This window comes from Pelobates fuscus, chromosome 3 (genome assembly GCF_036172605.1).
Source record: "Pelobates fuscus isolate aPelFus1 chromosome 3, aPelFus1.pri, whole genome shotgun sequence".
NCBI lineage: Eukaryota > Metazoa > Chordata > Amphibia > Anura > Pelobatidae > Pelobates > Pelobates fuscus.
In genome coordinates, this window is record NC_086319.1 from 40,141,212 (window position 1) to 40,159,293 (window position 18,082).

General features: G+C 41.6%; 1 protein-coding gene across 1 annotated transcript in view; it reads right to left on the minus strand.

Annotated features, from left to right (window-relative positions):
• SLC38A1 (solute carrier family 38 member 1) overlaps positions 1–4,105 on the minus strand; it is a 52,100-nt gene extending 47,995 nt beyond the window's left edge. Inside the window, exon 1 of the mRNA XM_063445114.1 lies at positions 3,854–4,105. The gene's annotated coding sequence lies outside the window, so the exon portion shown is untranslated. The remainder of the gene's footprint in view (positions 1–3,853) is intronic.
• Positions 4,106–18,082: the final 13,977 nt, after the last annotated feature.

The window sequence follows — 18,082 nt, forward strand, 5'->3', positions numbered from 1 at the left end:
GTGGGTCCTAGCATTTATGTGGATTTTACTTTGCCATATACCATCTACCAAGAGATTGTTGCAGACCATGTACACCTCTTCATGGCACTGGTGTTCCCTGATGGCAGTGGCCTCTTTCAGCAGGATAATGCAAAATTTGTTCAGGAATGGTTTGAGGAACAAGAGTTCCGATAACAGAGGACACTGTTCATCTGTATTATGGAGTACATGCTTTGACGCATCAGAGCAGCACAAGGTGGGACCTACATGATATTAGGCAGGTGCAGTAGCGTACACACAACCCATGGGGCCCCGGTGCAAAACTGTTACATGGAGCCCTGCCCTCCCTCCAAACAAACAGGCACACAGACAGACAAAGAAACATACAGACACACACACACATAAAACCAGACAGACACACACAAACAGACACATACACTCCTGTTTCCTACCTTTTAAGTGCAGGAGGGTAACTTTCCCTGGGGCCCAGTGGTGGCTCAGGTTGATGGGAGTCAGTTCCTACTCTGACTCCCTCTGCTTCCTCCCGCACAGCTCTCCGTGAAAGCTGGGAGGAGTGACCGGGGCAGTCACTTCCTCCCAGTGTATGATGGTCTCATCACAGTGGGCCCAGTCGCGCTGACCGGGCCCCCTGAAAATCCATACCCATTGGGTGGCCCTGACAGCCACTCTGTTCTTAACCCCTTAAGGACACATGACATGTGTGACATGTGCACCACTTCATAGTGAAACGCTTCACAGACAGGCTCCAGCCACCATAACCACATGAAATCACTGCAGTGGCCATAGTTCTTGAAGTAACCCGTTAAGCATCAGATTCTAAAATGGAAGAGAGTACAGAAGAGAGCTCTATGGAAGGCCCCGTGAGAGACTCCATAGATAGAGCCAATTTCCCTGCAGTCGTCACTGGTGACGGCTGGGGGATTGACACATCTTGATGGCGGTAGCTCAAGAAGTGTCAAGTGTAGGAAAAATACTGAGACAAAGTAGTCCCTACTTTGTCTCAGTGTATCTTTTGAGGTGGAATTTCAGTGCCGCTTTAAGGAGACACACACACACACACACTTTGAAATGAATATGTATCCACTCGTGGCTGCTCTGCCAAAACGTATTCAAAATACTGGATCACTTAAATCTGCGCGGTCACTCTGCAGGTTTCTCTGTAATGTCTGCTTTGAAGGCTGATAGCTAAAGGGAGACAAAGAAAGAAGCTATATTTTACCCGAAACTCCGCCTCCTCACTTCCTCCAACAATTAAAGCTGCCGAGAACGGTTTAATTTGTGTGTTGTTGAACGTGTTCAAGAGTAGAGGATCCCACATGAACCTTCTGCTGCACAGCCACTGAACATTGAAACTCATCTATAACATCGCAATCCAAGTCAGTCCATCGCACAGACAGGGCACACATTGCAAATAAGGAGGAGAAATGGAAATGCTGAGATTAACTGAACTCGAAATTCTAGCAAATCAAAGACACAAAATGTGAAAATTTAGCCTAAATTACCAGATTTGGAAATATTATCCAAATCCGCTATAATCAGAGCTCGCCTATTGCTGCTTGATTATTGCCATTCCGATTGTACATTTGCTGTAATTAGGAGTTTAGTAAAGAAACCTCAATTTTTCCATCGGTCTGCTCCTCTCCCCAAGTTGACTTGCCAGATGCAAACGGCAGAGCTTAGAACAATGACTGACAGAGTATAGCGTCTGAAGCACACACACACACACAAGTATTCCTGGAGTGGCTGTTTAGGTGACTAGTCCCTCTTTGCAGTAAAAAGGCGATTTTTTTCACATTTTCTCCAATGCTGTGCCGGTCTCCACCCCTTCTCCATGGCGAAGATCAGTCTTGATGATCTCAGCCAATCCAATGGATCCAGTCCATAGGAAAATCACTGGGAGGCTATTGCACATGCACAGCAAAAATCCATGCGGCGCCAATCATCATCTCCTTATAGAGCGTGCAGCATTGGACTAGGAAGCACCTCTAGTGGCTGTCTGAGAGACTGACACTAAAAGGTGTAACTAACCAGCAATTTAAACACTGTAGGGGAATGGTATAGGCACCTAAACCACTACATTAAGCGGTAGTGGTTCTGATGACTACAGTGCCCCTTCAAGTCAGCTCTGTCCTAGACCAGTGTGAAGGTCTAAATGCTTTTTTGCAGTACTCACAATATGTATTTATTGAATATAAAATATAATAAATAGAAATCTGGCAAAGTGACAGATTCCTTTTAAAAAGTTCACTAATTGCTGCATTTTTCTTTTCTTTGCACATTGAGTGTTTGTTTCAGAGCGGACTGATTTAGCATATTTTCCTGAGCTCATTCGTGGCTTCTACATGGTGATGGGTACATAATGAAAAGTGCCATCATGGAGAATTTGTTTGCTTTAGGAAAGAAATGGACACATAACTAAAATATAGAATTTTAGCAATAACCAATTTGATTAGTTCAGTGATTTTCCTGCAAAGGATATGAATGATATATACACACACTATATATAGGACAACATATTTCATGTCTTACACATTGATTAGCCCAGTCTAAATGTCAGAAACATCAAAATAAAGTGTAAATAAGTATTTGAATTCGTACATAATACACAAGTATTTTATAATAAAAAAGATTTTGCTCTTCCTGCTACAAGGGCAAAAAAAAAAAAAAAAAAGTAATAAAATAATACACAATTCATCATGTGCTGATCTTACAGCTGGCTGAGAATAATGGGAAGTGCAGTTCTCTAAACCGGAGGCAGTACAGGCTATTCACTGGCCTGGAATAAACTATTTATAACAGCAGTGTGCAGTCTCTGTGAGCTGATAATCCGACAATGGGAAAGGGAAAAAAAAAGATGCAATCAACGTCATTACCAGTCAGCCAATGTGTGGATGGAAAGTCCCTCTGAACAACGTGTTTCTATTAATCCCTAACAACACTGGCTCTATAGAGAATAAAAAAAACAAAAAAAAAACCCATCCCCTTCATTGCAAGAGAAGCATGGAAAAAATCCTGGATGTACAAAATATATTTGAAGAGTAAAATAAAAATAAAGAAAATGTATAGAATATGATTATAATTATCTTTAAATATTGCTTGCAGGGTGGATGGAAAGCATGTCAAACCAATTAATTCTATTTATTGATCCTGGAGAACACCGGCATTAAGAATAGAAGACAAGATCCCAAATTCTAACAGCAGAATAACACATTGCTACATTGTCACCGCTTCTCATTTGACAAGGAAGGAAGTGATCTAAGGCGGGCACTAATTGGCCGATTTGTACACGTTTTAAAAATGAATTAACATCTAAAATTCCACAAAGATCCACGTGTTATAACCCTTTCAGAGCTGTGTGGGCACCGATCATCTGGCCTCCAAATATGTAAAATTATAATGATATATTCTAGTTAACCAAAAGCAAATCATGCAGAATTTAAATCAGGATGTAAAATGGAGGGAAACACAGACAGCTTATTAACCCTTTCCGGGTAGGGTTATATTCCAAACATAAAGCAGGTTTTAGGTCAGACATGTGGAATATGAAGCAAGGTTAATTCTTTGGAATACAATAAGGACATTATCAGCGTCATCACCAGCACCTGACTGCCTCTCCTCCCCTGTCTCTAGTGAGAGATCAATAAACGTGGAGCGCTTTATTCACCTTGATGGAGAGTGGATATTATCTGTACATATGGTTACATTGTAGTCTACACTGCTCCCCTCCTCCTCACTGCCTGCCAAGCACCATTCTAACAGCAATGGATACATTGACAGAGCATCACACATGGTACAGGAGTATATAGTCATCACATCCAATGATAGATCATAGACAATGCAAGATGTAGCTTACCTGGGTGATGGAAATCAAGGTGAAACAGGCCTGGGGAGCTCCAGCAAACGGCAATTAAATAAAGTCCAATAATGGGTTAATGAGGTTTGGATCCCTTTGCTCTGACAGGAGATGTCTAGCCACCAGAAGATGTATAGTCTCTTTGTATTCTCTCAGTAGGTGGGACTAGAGACTGAGCATGTGTAAAGCTGAGAGGCTGGGCTAAACGGATTTCTTTATATATCTATCTATCTATCTATAAATGTTAGATTTATATATAACTAATGTTTGCAGTCCCTTTGTGTCTATCTTCATCCAGTCTACTTTTGAGGAGGCTAGCCTGTGGTACTCTGAGGGTTTAGGTCACTCAGACACAATGTGCAGTAAAGGTATTAATTATAGCACATGTTCCTCCCAGCTGCTACAGATTAACCATTTCATGCAATGACCCCTAAACATTCCATAGAACATTCTGCTTCCAAGGTCAGGTAATGGAGCTGGGTGTAGCATAGGTTAAACCTTTTTTCTCACCCAGTAATGTGTCTTTCAGATACAATAAATGTGTTTAGAAAACAGTCTGTGTAAAATAAGATACTAATAATACTTGCTGACACTCAGCTGCAGGTATTTACTGCCCATACCATGATAAAAAAAAACACACTTTTTTTTTTACTTTGTTGCGGAGTTTGTCGGCGCTTTGTAAATAATAATAATAACAATAATAATCTAAGAATGTCTATAAATTTCGGCCAAGCACTTAAAAAAAATAAGGGAACGAAAACAGATTTTTGTATGCAGTATACGTCATCAAATGTATTTTTGTTTGTAAAAACTGATGTTTACTATTAATATTTGTATTGCTTATTTGAAAATGCCCCCCCCAAAAAAGAATCATCGTCACCCATAAATCAAGCTAAAGTGTGGAGTGGTCCTTTAACTCCTAATTGCAGAGAAATGAGCAGTGAGACTTCAGAGACATGATCTACAGACAAAAACTACTTTATTAAGCCAAAGATGTATTGTTGCCTGTAATATCCCTTTAATATTAGATTATTTGTCTGTCAGAGCGCTCGTACTATTTTTACATAGCATGGAAAATAGTTTTTATATTATATGTTTTTAATATAATTATTAGCCCCCCCCCCCCGCCCTCCTTATAGTATAATAGCCCTGGTTGGAGAGTGATCTGTCAACTTCCCAGTATATTTTAATGCCCACTATGTTATTTCACAGGCCCCGTCCCCGTCCCCGTCCCCATGTGATTTTAAATAACAGGATACACTTTTTGCAACTTATCGTTCACTTGCTTTAATGCAAGCGAATTATGAATTTAAAGGAACACTATAGGATCAGGAACACAAGCAGGTATTCCTGACCCTATAGTGTTAAGCCCACAATTTAGGTGGCTTGCACCCCACCCTCCCACCCCCACTTAAAAGTTAACCCCTTAAGGACCAAACTTCTGGAATAAAAGGGAATCATGACATGTCAGACATGTCATGTGTCCTTAAGGGGTTAATAAAACTCACCTTTTTTCCAGGGCTGCGCGGGTTTGCCGGCTCTGCCTCCGCCCCCTTGGTGACATCATCAGAATTGCCCATTATTAGCCTATCCAATGCTTTCCCATGGGGAAAGCACTGGATTGGTTAAAATCGACAAGGGGGTGGGGCCAAATGCCGTTTTGGCCAATCAGCACCTCCTCATAGAGATGTATTTAATCAATGCATCTCTATGAGGAGAATTTAGCGTCGCCATACAGAGTGTGGAGAAGCTGAACGGCAGGGCTGCCTACTAGCACTGAGCCAGGAAGCACCTCCAATGGCCATCTGAGGAGTGGCCACTTGGAGGTGTCCCTAGGGTCAATGTAAACACTGCCTTTTCTTTGAAAAGGCAGTGTTTGTTTGCATGAAAATGCCTGAAGGCAATGATTATATTCACCAGAGCAAATACATTAAGCTGTAGTTGTTCTGGTGACTATAGTGTCCCTTTAAATACTATCTGCCTGCTGGTAGTGCTGGCTCTCAGAAGGAAAATAGTTAAAGGGACACTCCAGGCACCCAGACCACTTCTGCCCATTGGAGTGGTCTGGGTGCCAACTCCCACTACTCTTAACCCTGCAAGTGTAATGATTGCAGTTTTTTATAAACTGCAATAATTACCTTGCAGGGTTAACTCCACCTCTAGTGGCTGTCTACTAGACAGCCACTAGAGGGCACTTCCTGGTTTATAGCACAGGAAACCTGTGCTAGAGCGTCGCTGGACGTCCTCACGCTGTGTGAGGACCTCCAGTGTCGCTCATTTCCCCATAGGAAAGCATTGAAATGCATTTTCAATGCTTTCCTATGGGGAGCGCTAATGCGCATGCGCGGCATTGCCGCGCATGCGCATTAGGTCTCCCCTGCCGGTGGACGGGATCAGTCTCGCCCACCGGCCGACACAACCAGAGGGAGGAGCGGCTCGGAGGAAGAAGCAGCGACGTGGGACATGTTGCTGCCTCTGGTAAGTTACTAAAGGGGTTTCCAGGGATTGGGGGGTGGGAGGGAGAGGGGACCTGCAGTGCCAGTAAAAACAGATTGTTTTCCTGGCACTGGAGTTTCCCTTTAAGGTGTATGGCTGCATATCCTGACATTCCTGCACGCAGTAGTGCTGGTGTGAAGGGGTTAAAAATTTCTTTGTTAAATGTGTTGTCTTTACTATCAGAGTTTATATTAAGCCTCAATTTGGTCTTAGTTCATAAACAATTTTTGTATTTATCCTGGATGCATAAATCAAAGTACAATTTTTATATTTTTCATCCTTGCGATTAGTGTATTTTACATATTTGTAACACTGGAGAACAATTAAGCAATAGTGAAAAAATGGACATATGGCGCTATGATTCTGGCTACCTTGCAGATGTATTGTTTGTAGGTTTGTTAGAGATAATGCACCTAACGTACACTGTCATAAGAGACCGCTCTTTTTATAATAATGTGCCCTGGGGAACCTACAAGGTGGTATTGTGTTACGCAGGGGGAGGGGCTATCTATTCTCACAGGTGAAACAAGACTCCCTGGCTTGAAGACTGCAATCTATTGTGGTAAGTCATAGACTGCATGGTACTGAGCCACACAGATTACAAGATCTTGCCATTCCATCTCCTTGGAATGTCTGTCTTCAAAATGCCAAAGAAGGCCTAGATATGAGAGTGACTAAATGCAGCTATAGATACACATTTGCATGCACACATAGATGTACTTCCAACGTTGTTAAATATACGAACTGTTCACTAAGATACAATTATTTTTTCACATTTTAAATTAAACTGGGTTATGATGGTTTGTTGCTAAATATTTATTATACATTTATAAAAAAAAATGAACATCACATGAAAGAAAACAAATATTACGTTGTGTTATAGATGATTTTCAATGTGTTGTTACGTGGTGTAATTTCCAGAGATGTTACAGATCCACTTTAATTTGGTTTATTTCAATAACTGCCTCCAGAGTCTGTACTGAGCTATAGTTTGGTCATTATTTGGTACGTTAATAGAAAAAATTCCAAAAATGTATTATTTCATATATTCATATAATGTTTTCATTTTTATAATAAAAAAATAATAAAAATGTTACATTACATAATATAATGCTTTAAATATATGCAAAATCTGTGCTATAGTCAGTATGGTTTTAGAATGTTTTGACTTCTCACCTGGAATCCACCGGACACTACTCCCACCTTTCTACTGTAGCTAGACGAGAGCCGGAGGCTGTCTGAGCTAATCCCAGAGGTACAAACTTTTTCACTAACATTTGGGGGGCACAAGGGCTCTTCTCTAACGATACGCGGTTTTCTTTTAAGGAAACCAATTGAGCAATATGATATAACAAAAACATTGTGAAAAATTAGCACAAGATGTAGGGGATCAGAGTCATGCTGGTGGGAGAAATCGCAAAACACCTGCTAAGTGATGTGATCCTACGGACACCTAGGCGCAATGGGAAGAAAAAGTAAATAAGTGGCAAACTGGTAAAGTAGAGCAGTGAAAGGTGAACAAGCAGCGCCATAGAAGATGAGGTTGAGATTGGGAAAAACAAGATAGAATTAACAATGAAAAGAAAAGAAAAAACAAGAGCCAGATAAAGGATCTAGAGCACGGGTAGGCAACCTTCAGCGCTTCAGATGCTGTGGACTACATCTCCCATGGTGCTCCTCCAGCCATGATGTTGGCAAAGCATCAAGGGAGATGTAGTCCACAACACCTGGAGTGTCGAAGGTCGTCTCCCCCTGATCTAGAGAATGGCCATGGCAGGGGGAAGCATGTCAGTGCTGGAGAGGGAATGTCTTGTCATAAATAGTCTTTCTTATCGAAATTTAAGTCAATCATCATATAATACTGGGAAGTCTGGGGAATACAGAAGGATAACCCAGTTGGACCATAGAGATAATGTAAGCCTTAAATGTTATTATTGCAGGAACTCTGCTACTCCATGAATAAAGCTCTCTTTCTTTCTGTAGTGACAGCTCAGCTTTGTAAGGTAAAAACAGAATTCTCGTACGAAGACTGAGTCCCTAAAGCACCCTGATGGCAGGATTGGTCTAGAAGAGTTTTTTTTTTAATTCAAGGCCAATGACATGACCTGGTGAGGTCCATGGTAAGTCTTTCAGGCTTAGTTAAATCTGTGTTCCTGCAATAATAAAGAGATTGGATGTACAGACATCTTGGGAGAATGGATGTCTATAATCCCATCAGAGTCTACATTTTAAAAACATAATTTTTTTGCGCTTTTATGATATATCTAAAAAAGTTGCATGTTTTTTTGAAACGGTGCATTCAATTCCAAACTCTGTTATGCCAGTGTGAAAGATGACATTTCATTGTGGATTATGTAGTATTAAGGGTCCGTCCAAACTTTTTAAATTGCTCTTAAATTATCTTAAACTTTATGAGACTTTTTATTATAAAGTGGAACTTATCTAACACAAAAATGGCATTTAATTTCTCTTAGATTATGGTAGTATAATTGCTAGCAGATTATAATAATCTATGTAATGCATTGACGGAGTGTGAATGCAAATATCTCCTAGTGCAGCAGCATAGTTAAACTTTCAACATTAATTACTAAAGTGAAAATTGACAGAAATTCAAAGTAAATTTAAAGTGACCATAATAACCATTCAGACTGAGAAGTTAAGAACAAAAAGTAGAAATGATATCAATATATTTCACTTTCATAGTATATGAATAAAATGTAATATTTTATTAAATATCCATATGATTTTTTGGGGCATTAGAAAATCTTTTTGGGGGCCAGCATTTTCCTATAAAAATCGGTGCCACCACACAAAGTAGTATTGTAAAATTGGGGCATTTATTTGCTAAACACAGGGTTTGGTTTTCAAATCACTAGAAGTAGCTACTTACCGAAAAAAAAATTCCTTTAACTCTATGTCTTGACCTCCCTTCACTTTATCATACACATTCATTGCATCTTAAAGCGCTATGCAAAAAAATATGTGCATCTTGATTACATTTAAACAAGACTGTTAAAATAAAAAAAATAATTTATTAGTTTTCCAATATTATTTTCCCCAAGTCTCTTATATCTTCCAAGGTCATCGAGTTCGAAAGTTAAGTTGATCCACTTACATTTTTCCAAGCACTAGCTTCTTTGATAATGCCAGATAATGTTTAATCAAATACTTCTTATAGCGATGGTGAAGCATGTGACCTTTAATGAATGGGGGTCCACATATTAGTGAACCAGGCAATAGAACATACTCTAGTATAAGGATTTCTACACTGTAATGGATCAGGGGCTTGGACATGTTTTGGATGAGCATTGAAGGAGGGGGTTTCCATACATTATTATTATTATTATTATTATTATTATTATTATTACTGGTATTTATAAAGCACCAACAGATTCCGCAGCGCTATACAATTAGTGGATAACATACAATATACACAGACAAATACAAAAGGTAGAGAGGGCCCTGCTCGTAAGCTGAAATCTTGCCATTTATGCTCTTTTATACAAAGTGCATAGCTAGATAGCCCATGAGCGTACAATCTAAAGCATACCGTGGGAATGTGAGACAAGAGGTAGCAGGGGAAATTTGGAAGTGATGGCTAAATTATTAAACAGACTTGCAGCTATTGGTAGAGTGTATAGGGAATGAAGAGGTAAATGAAAGAGAATTTTAAACACCTGGAGGAGCATGCTATACATTTAAGGGGAACCTGGGTGGGCAGGAGGGTGGGTTGAGCCGAGTAGTATTGTAGAGGCTTGCAGTAAAGATGTAATGGGAAATGGGCCTATGGAGGGAGCAGAGATAATCTGAGTTATGTAAAAAATATTATTTATTCATTCTAGAACCAAAAGGAGAGAGAAGACAAATGGATATCAGATGTGGGAAAGATGCCAAAAAAGAGGCAAGTGGCACATTCAGTGTCATTATTTGTGGTCAAGAGAGTTGCTGTAGAACAAGTTAATTAATATATCAATTAACTTATTACTTTTGCAGTTTTAAACCGATGCCTAAAAGGGTTAACTATATCATTTTACTAGCTTATTTACCCTATTTATTTAAACATAGTTGAAAATACACACGTAACTTGAATATAACTGAGAGCATCATGCTGTATTAAGGTTTATTTGTGGTATAGCACATCAAGAGCTATTTTTATATCACTGGAAAATGTGTACATAATGAAATCTGAAATAATGAAGTTCCTTTTTTTTTTTTTTTATTAATCGTACTTTTAATTTCACAATTTCACACAGCCCCACCCATTCTTCTGTCAGGAAATCCGTACTGATATGGTGATAAATACATGGTCTGGAAAGGTTAGTTATATCAAAGTTTATGAGAAAATGAAAGCTCTGATAGTAGCTTAGACATTGCTTGATAAACCTTAACAGATATTCAGATTGGATCTGAATGGGTTTTTTTCCTTAGAAAAGTTATTAAACAATACATAAGCAACGAGTTCTTTAAAGGGACATTTCAATAACCAGAACCATTGCAGCTTAGAGCAGTGTTTCTGGTGTCTATAGCCTGTCCCTCCAATCTTAGAACTGTAAATATACAATAACATGCCATAAAAAATGGGTGCATGCAAGGTGTTATAATGTTTAAAATAGTGCAATTTGTGATCAGAATAAAGATTTTTTTTGTATACTTGTAAAGTCTTACGTTTCAATTTCAATGTTTCAAAATTTCAATAATGATTTCTTACATGTAAATGAAAAGGTAAAATATTTCATTAGGCAACATTGTATAAAACAAACAATATCCTGCTTCATATAAATGCACTTACTAAAACAGAATTCATTGCAAATAAGCGCAACAAGCATTTCCTGGCTAATTAGTTTGTATCTACTGCTCCTCCTTGTTTCTGGAATTAGATAGGAAAGATGTTCCAACCGATGGTTTCTGCCAAGTCCTGAGAGTTCGGTTTTATAGGAGACTCCATTCAAAATGCCAGGTGTAAAGTGCTAGGTATAAAGTGCAAGTGCCTATTGTGTCCGTCCGCGAAGTGCCAAGTGTAGTTAATCAGGATTTTTTCAAGGTGATATGCATAGCTCCGTCTCACCTCTGTTTAAATACCTCCTCCTTCTTCCCTACTGGTCAGTCAGTGAGATGAGAGCGTGATCGCAAATATAGTGTGTTTACGACCCCTATTTTTACAATGTTGTCTGTAGTTGCAAATTAATTTAAAACTTATACATATTTTATGAAAATATGTACGAGGTCTGTCCAGAAAAAGTCCAGCCATTGTTATTATAACAAGAATGGTTTGTGCGACATCGACATCGATGTATTCTGGCAGCCAAGGAGAGTAGAATGGAATGCGCATGCGTGGTCAATGATTACTTCACTGTACTAGTTAGTGGGAGCGTTAGACACCGTTGATTGAGCAATGTGTGGCCTTTCGCATTCAAATGGCTAAGTGAGTAGAGTAATGAATCTGCATCAAATGTTGCGTTAAGCTTGAACATTCCTCCGCAGAAACTATTCGGATGATTCAGAAGGCATTCGGGGACGATACAATGAGTACAGCGTAAATAAAAATGTGGCTCAAATGCTTCAAAGATGGTCAAGAATCTGTTGAAAGATTTAAATTCTAAAAGACTAAAATTACCGTTGAATGGATAGAGATTTCAGACCATCGATGAGATTCAGGTGAATGCAACCAGGCAACTGATGGGGAGTCCAACAAAAGATTTTGCAGAGTGTTTTGAACAGTGGAAGTGAAGTTGGGAGAACTGTGTGAGGTCCCAAAGTGCCTGCTTTGAAGAGGACTAAGGCATCATTGTCCTATGTACAATGTTTATCATATCTTGTATCTTCTTTAATAAATGTCTCTATTTTTCAAATTACATGGCTAGATTCTTCTCGGACAGACCTCCTATATATTTAAACCCTGCAAATCTACCAAGTGTTTGGATGATAACTTTTGTTTTGCTTTTTGGTGTAAATTTGAATTCTGGAGGACTCTGCTAAAATGGCTGGTGCTCTTCCTTACAGTCTCCAATATAGGGTGTTGTTAGTATACACAAAATATTATATATAGAATCACCTGGTTTAAAGTACAAATATATATTAATCTAATCGAAAACAGATTTGTAAAATGTAAAAAACATATTAAAAAAAAGCCCATTAATGAGAAACTGTGTTGGCATGTGAGTCCCACATTATGATGGATCTAAAGGTCAAGATGAATTAGTTTTTATTTATTCCTTTTTAAAATTATTATTTTTAGTGTTGTGGTCCAAATAAATTTGCATTTAGAAAATACATTTAAATTTTTAATATCGGAGTCATCACAGCCCACATCTAATGCTGCAATATTCAATTCATTATTTACACGAGTCATTTTTGCTATATTCATATGAAAATGATCCAATTCACGGTAATAAGTGGTCATAAAGAACTACAATATTTTATTAAAAAAAAATTGCACTAGATAGCAGGTATTGCTAAAACATATTAATGTATGTTAGTAACAACATATACTCAAAGGTTTTCTATTAAAAACCTGTACATATTTACATAAAAGTCATAATATCCATGCCAAATGTTCCATAGACTTTTAATTGGTGTATCCAAATGGTTTCCCTTTGGTAAACCTTTTAAATTATATCCCCACATCTCCAATTTATCTTTTTTATCTATTCCAAACTATAAAAAGTTATTTAAATTACATTTTGGGCACGGATTACAACACTGTATTTTAAACCTTCTCTGCAGTGATGTCGTGAACATAAAATTTTCCGTTCACGAACGGCGAACTTCCGCAAATGTTCTCGAACGGGCGAACCGGGCGAACCGCCATAGACTTCAATAGGCAGGCGAATTTTAAAACCCACAGGGACTCTTTCTGGCCACAATAGTGATGGAAAAGTTGTTTCAAGGGGACTAACACCTGGACTGTGGCATGCCGGAGGGGGATCCATGGCAAAACTCCCATGGAAAATTACATAGTTGATGCAGAGTCTGGTTTTAATCCATAAAGGGCATAAATCACCTAACATTCCTAAATTGTTTGGAATAACGTGCTTTAAAACATCAGGTATGATGTTGTATCGATCAGGTAGTGTAAGGGTTACGCCCACTTCACAGTGACAGACCAAACTCCCCGTTTAACGCACCGCAAACAACCGCAAACAGTCCATTTGCACAACCGCAAACTCCCCATTTGCACAAGGTTGGATACCAAGCTAGCCATGTCCCATTCCTTGTCCTCACTGATGTCATTGAAGGTCTCTTCCTTCACCCAGCCACGTACAACACCAAGGGTCCCTGAAAGGTGACAACAAGCCCCTTGGGACGCCTGCTGTGTTTGGTCTTCCACCTCCTCAAAGCCACCTTCCTCCTCTGACTCCTCTTCTTCGGACTCCTCTCTCTGCGTTGCCTCTCTCTGCGTTATTATAAGGTGTGTTAAGTAGTACTATTCCTATCAGTTGGTCCTCCTACTTCAAATTCGGGGCACTGCGCGTGTAATCTAATGTGCCACCAGATAGGAGTGGTGTGTTAAGCAGTCCCCCTCATCAGGCCTTTTTTAGTCGAATGTATTGCCCACTGTCAGTCCCTTCGGGATCCATCCCTCATTCATCTTAATAAAGGTGAGGTAATCTAGACTTTTTTGACCTAGGCGACTTCTCTTCTCAGTGACAATACCTCCTGCTGCACTGAAGGTCCTTTCTGACAGGACACTTGAAGCGGGGCAGGCCAGAAGTTCTATCGCAAATTGGGATAGCTCAGGCCACAGGTCAAGCCTGCACACCCAGTAGTCAAGGGGTTCGTCGCTCCTCAGAGTGTCAATATCTGCAGTTAAGGCGAGGTAGTCTGCTACCTGTCGGTCGAGTCATTCTCTGAGGGTGGACCCCGAAGGGCTGTGGCGATTCGTAGGACTTAAAAAGCTCCGCATGTCCTCCATCAACAACACGTCTGTAAAGCGTCCTGTCCTTGCCGGCGTGGTCATGGGAGGAGGATGATTACTTTCACCTCTTCCCCTGTTAGATTCCCATTGTGCTGTGACATCACCCTTATACGCTGTGTAAAGCATACTTTTTAATTTATTTTGGAACTGCTGCATCCTTTCCGACATGCGGTAATTTGGTAACATTTCAGGCACTTTCTGCTTATACCGGGGGTCTAGTAGCGTGGACACCCAGTACAGGTCGTTCTCCTTCAGCTTTTTTATACGAGGGTCCCTCAACAGGCATGACAGCATGAAAGACCCCATTTGCACAAGGTTGGATGCCAAGCTACTCATGTCCTGTTCCTCGTCCTCAGTGATATCACTGAAGGTATGTTCCTTACCCCCAGCCACGTACAACAACACAAGTACCAGATAGGTGACAACGAGCACCCTGAGATGCCTGTTGTGGTTGGTCTTCCTCCTCCTCCTCAAAGCCACATTCCTCCTCTGACTCCTCTTCCTCACAATCCTCTTCCAGCATTGCCGCAGGTCCAGCAAGCGATGCTGATAAGGCTGTTTCTGGTGGTGATGGTGACCACAACTCTTCCTCTTCCTCTTTACGCAGTGCACGCTCCAGGAAGAAAACAAATGGTATGATGTCGCTGATAGTGCCTTCGGTGTGACTGACTAGGTTTGTCACCTCCTCATAAGGACGCATGAGCCTACAGGCATTGCGCATGAGCGTCCAGTAACGTGGCAAAAAAAATTCCCAGCTCCGCAGAGGCTGTCCTAGCACCCCGGTCATACAAATACTCGTTAACGGCTTTTTATTGTTGGAGCAGGCGGTCGAACATTAGGAGTGTTGAATTCCAACGTGTCGGGCTGTCGCAAATCAAGCGCCTCACTGGCATGTTGTTTCGCCGCTGGATATCTGAAAAGTGCGCCATGGCCGTGTAGGAATGCCTGAAATGGCCACACACCTTCCTGGCCTGCTTCAGGACGTACTGTAAGCCTGGGTACTTAAGCACAAAGCATTGTACGATAAGATTACACACATGTGCCATGCACGGCACATGTGTCAACTTGCCCAAATTCAATGCCGCCAACAAATTTCTTCCGTTGTCACAAACCACTTGGCTGATCTCCAGTTGGTGCGGAGTCAGCTACTGATCCACCTGTGCGTTCAGGGCGGACAGGAGTGCTGGTCCGGTGTGACTCTCTGCTTTCAGGCAAGTCAACCCCAAGACGGCGTGACACTGCCGTATCCGGGATGTGGAATAGTACCTGGGGAGCTGGGGGGGGGGGGTGCCGTTGATGTGGAGCAAGACGCAGCAGCAGAAGAGGACTCAGCCGAGGAGGTTATGGAAGAGGATGGAGTAGGAGGAGTAGAGGAGGTGGCAGCAGGCCTGTCTGCAAGTTGTGGCGGTGTCACCAACTCCTCTGCAGAGCCAAGCATTCCATGCTTGGCAGCCGTCAGCAGGTTTACCCAATGCGCAGTGTAGGTGATATACCTGCCCTGACCATGCTTTGCAGACCAGGTATCAGTGGTCAGATGGACCCTTGCCCCAACACTGTGTGCCAGACATACCATTACTTCCTTTTGCACAATCGAGTACAGGTTGGGGATTGCCTTTTGTGCAAAGAAATTTCGTCCGGGTACCTTCCACTGCGGTGTCCCAATAGCTACAAATTTTTTGAACGCCTCAGACTCCACAAGCCTGTATGGTAAAAGCTGGCGGGCTAAGAGTTCAGTCAAGCCAGCTGTCAGACGCCGGGCAAGGGGGTGACTTTGTGACATTGGCTTCTTACACTCAAACATGTCCTTGACAGACACCTTACTGTGGGCAGATGAGCAGGAACTGCTCAAGGCAGGAGATGGAGTGGTGGATGGTTGATGCAAGGGGGCAAGGAGGACAGCAGTGGTTGACGTGGCTGAAGATGCTGGACCAGGAGGAGGATGCCGGCTTTGAGTTTGTGTGCTGCTTGTACTCATGTGTTGATCTCATAGGCGTTTGTGATGTGCGATCATGTGCCTTCGCAAAGCAGTTGTACCTAGGTGGGTGTTGGACTTCCCATGACTCAGTTTCTTTTGGCACAGGTTGCAAATGGCATCGCTGTTGTCAGAGGCAGACACACAAAAAAAATGCCACACCTATGGGATCTGCAATGACGGCATTCTGATGGTGGCAACAGCATGCGTTTATTGGCGTGCTGTCTGGCGGACCCCGGGTGCCGATGCATGCTGTCTGACTGTGCCACTAGCTCCTTGTGACGACCTCCCCCTGCCTACAACTCGTCTCCTCCTCTTCCTCTCTGTCTCCCCATCTGAACTTTCCCCCTGTTCTTCTTCTGTTCTAGCGGGCATCCACGTGACATCCACGGACGCATCGTCATCATCAACCGCTTCACTTGTATCTGACAACTCAGCAAAGGAAGCAGCAGCGGGTACAACATCATCATCATCACACCGTACATCCATGTGTGTAATGCTGCCTGACTGAGACATATCCCTGTTATCTACATCCTCTGGCAATAATGCGTGCACATCACTCATTTCTACCAACTGATGTGTAAATAACTCCTCTGACATACCAAGTGAAGCGGCTGTGGTGCTAGTGTTGGTGGTGGCGGCAGGCGGGCGAGTGGTAACTTGAGAGGTGCCCGAAGCTAAGCTGGAGGAGGATGGTGCGTCAAGGATCCGAGCGGAAGCTGTAGAAGATTGAGTGTCCTGTGTTAGCCAGTCAACTATGTCCTCAGAACTTTTCGAGTTCAGGGTACGTGGCCTCTGAACACTGGGCATTATTCTAGGGCCAAAGGGAATCACAGCACCACGACCACGACGGCCCCTGCGGGGTGGCCTGCCTCTGCCTGTCATTTTTTTTTCGATTAGTGGTACTATGCATGCAAGCTACTGTGACAACAGATATGAGTGGCACTGTGCAGTGGCAGAAGTTGGCAGAGTAGACACTGTAGGCCTGACACACACGCTTGCAGACAACTAACTGCTATTCAATCTATTACAGTCAAAATTGTATTTTTTTTTTAAATGTACACTACTGTTACACCAGATATGAGTTGCACTGGTGTGACACTGTGCCCTGGCAGGCCCTGAAATGCACACGTGTGAAGGAAACTGACTGCTATTATATTACAGTCCAAAAAGTTTTTTTTTGTTAAATGCAAGCTATTGTGACACCAGATATGAGTGGTGGCACTGGGCAAGTGGGCACAGTATACGCTGTGAGCCTGACACACAGGCTGGCAGACAACTAACTGCTATTCAATCTATTACAGTCAAAATTGTATTTTTTTTAAATGTACACTACTGTTACACCAGATATGAGTTGCACTGGTGTGACACTGTGCCCTGGCAGGCCCTGAAACGCACACATGTGAAGGAAACTGACTGCTATTATATTACAGTCCCAAAAGTTTTTTTTTGTTAAATGCAAGCTATTGTGACACCAGATATGAGTGGTGGCACTGGGCAAGTGGGCACAGTATACGCTGTGAGCCTGACACACACACTGGCAGACAACTAACTGCTATTCAATCTATTACAGTCAAAATTGCATTTTTTTTTTAAATGTACACTACTGTTACACTATATATGAGTTGCACTGGTGTGACACTGTGCCCTGGCAGGCCCTGAAAGCACACGTGTGAAGGAAACTGACTGCTATTATATTACAGTCAAAAAAGTTTTTTGTTTTTTTAAATACAAGCTATTGTGACACCAGTGAGTGAGTGGTGGCACTGGGCAAGTGGGCACAGTATACGCTGTGAGCCTGACACACACGCTGGCAGGCAGGCAACTGCAATTAAATTACACAGGA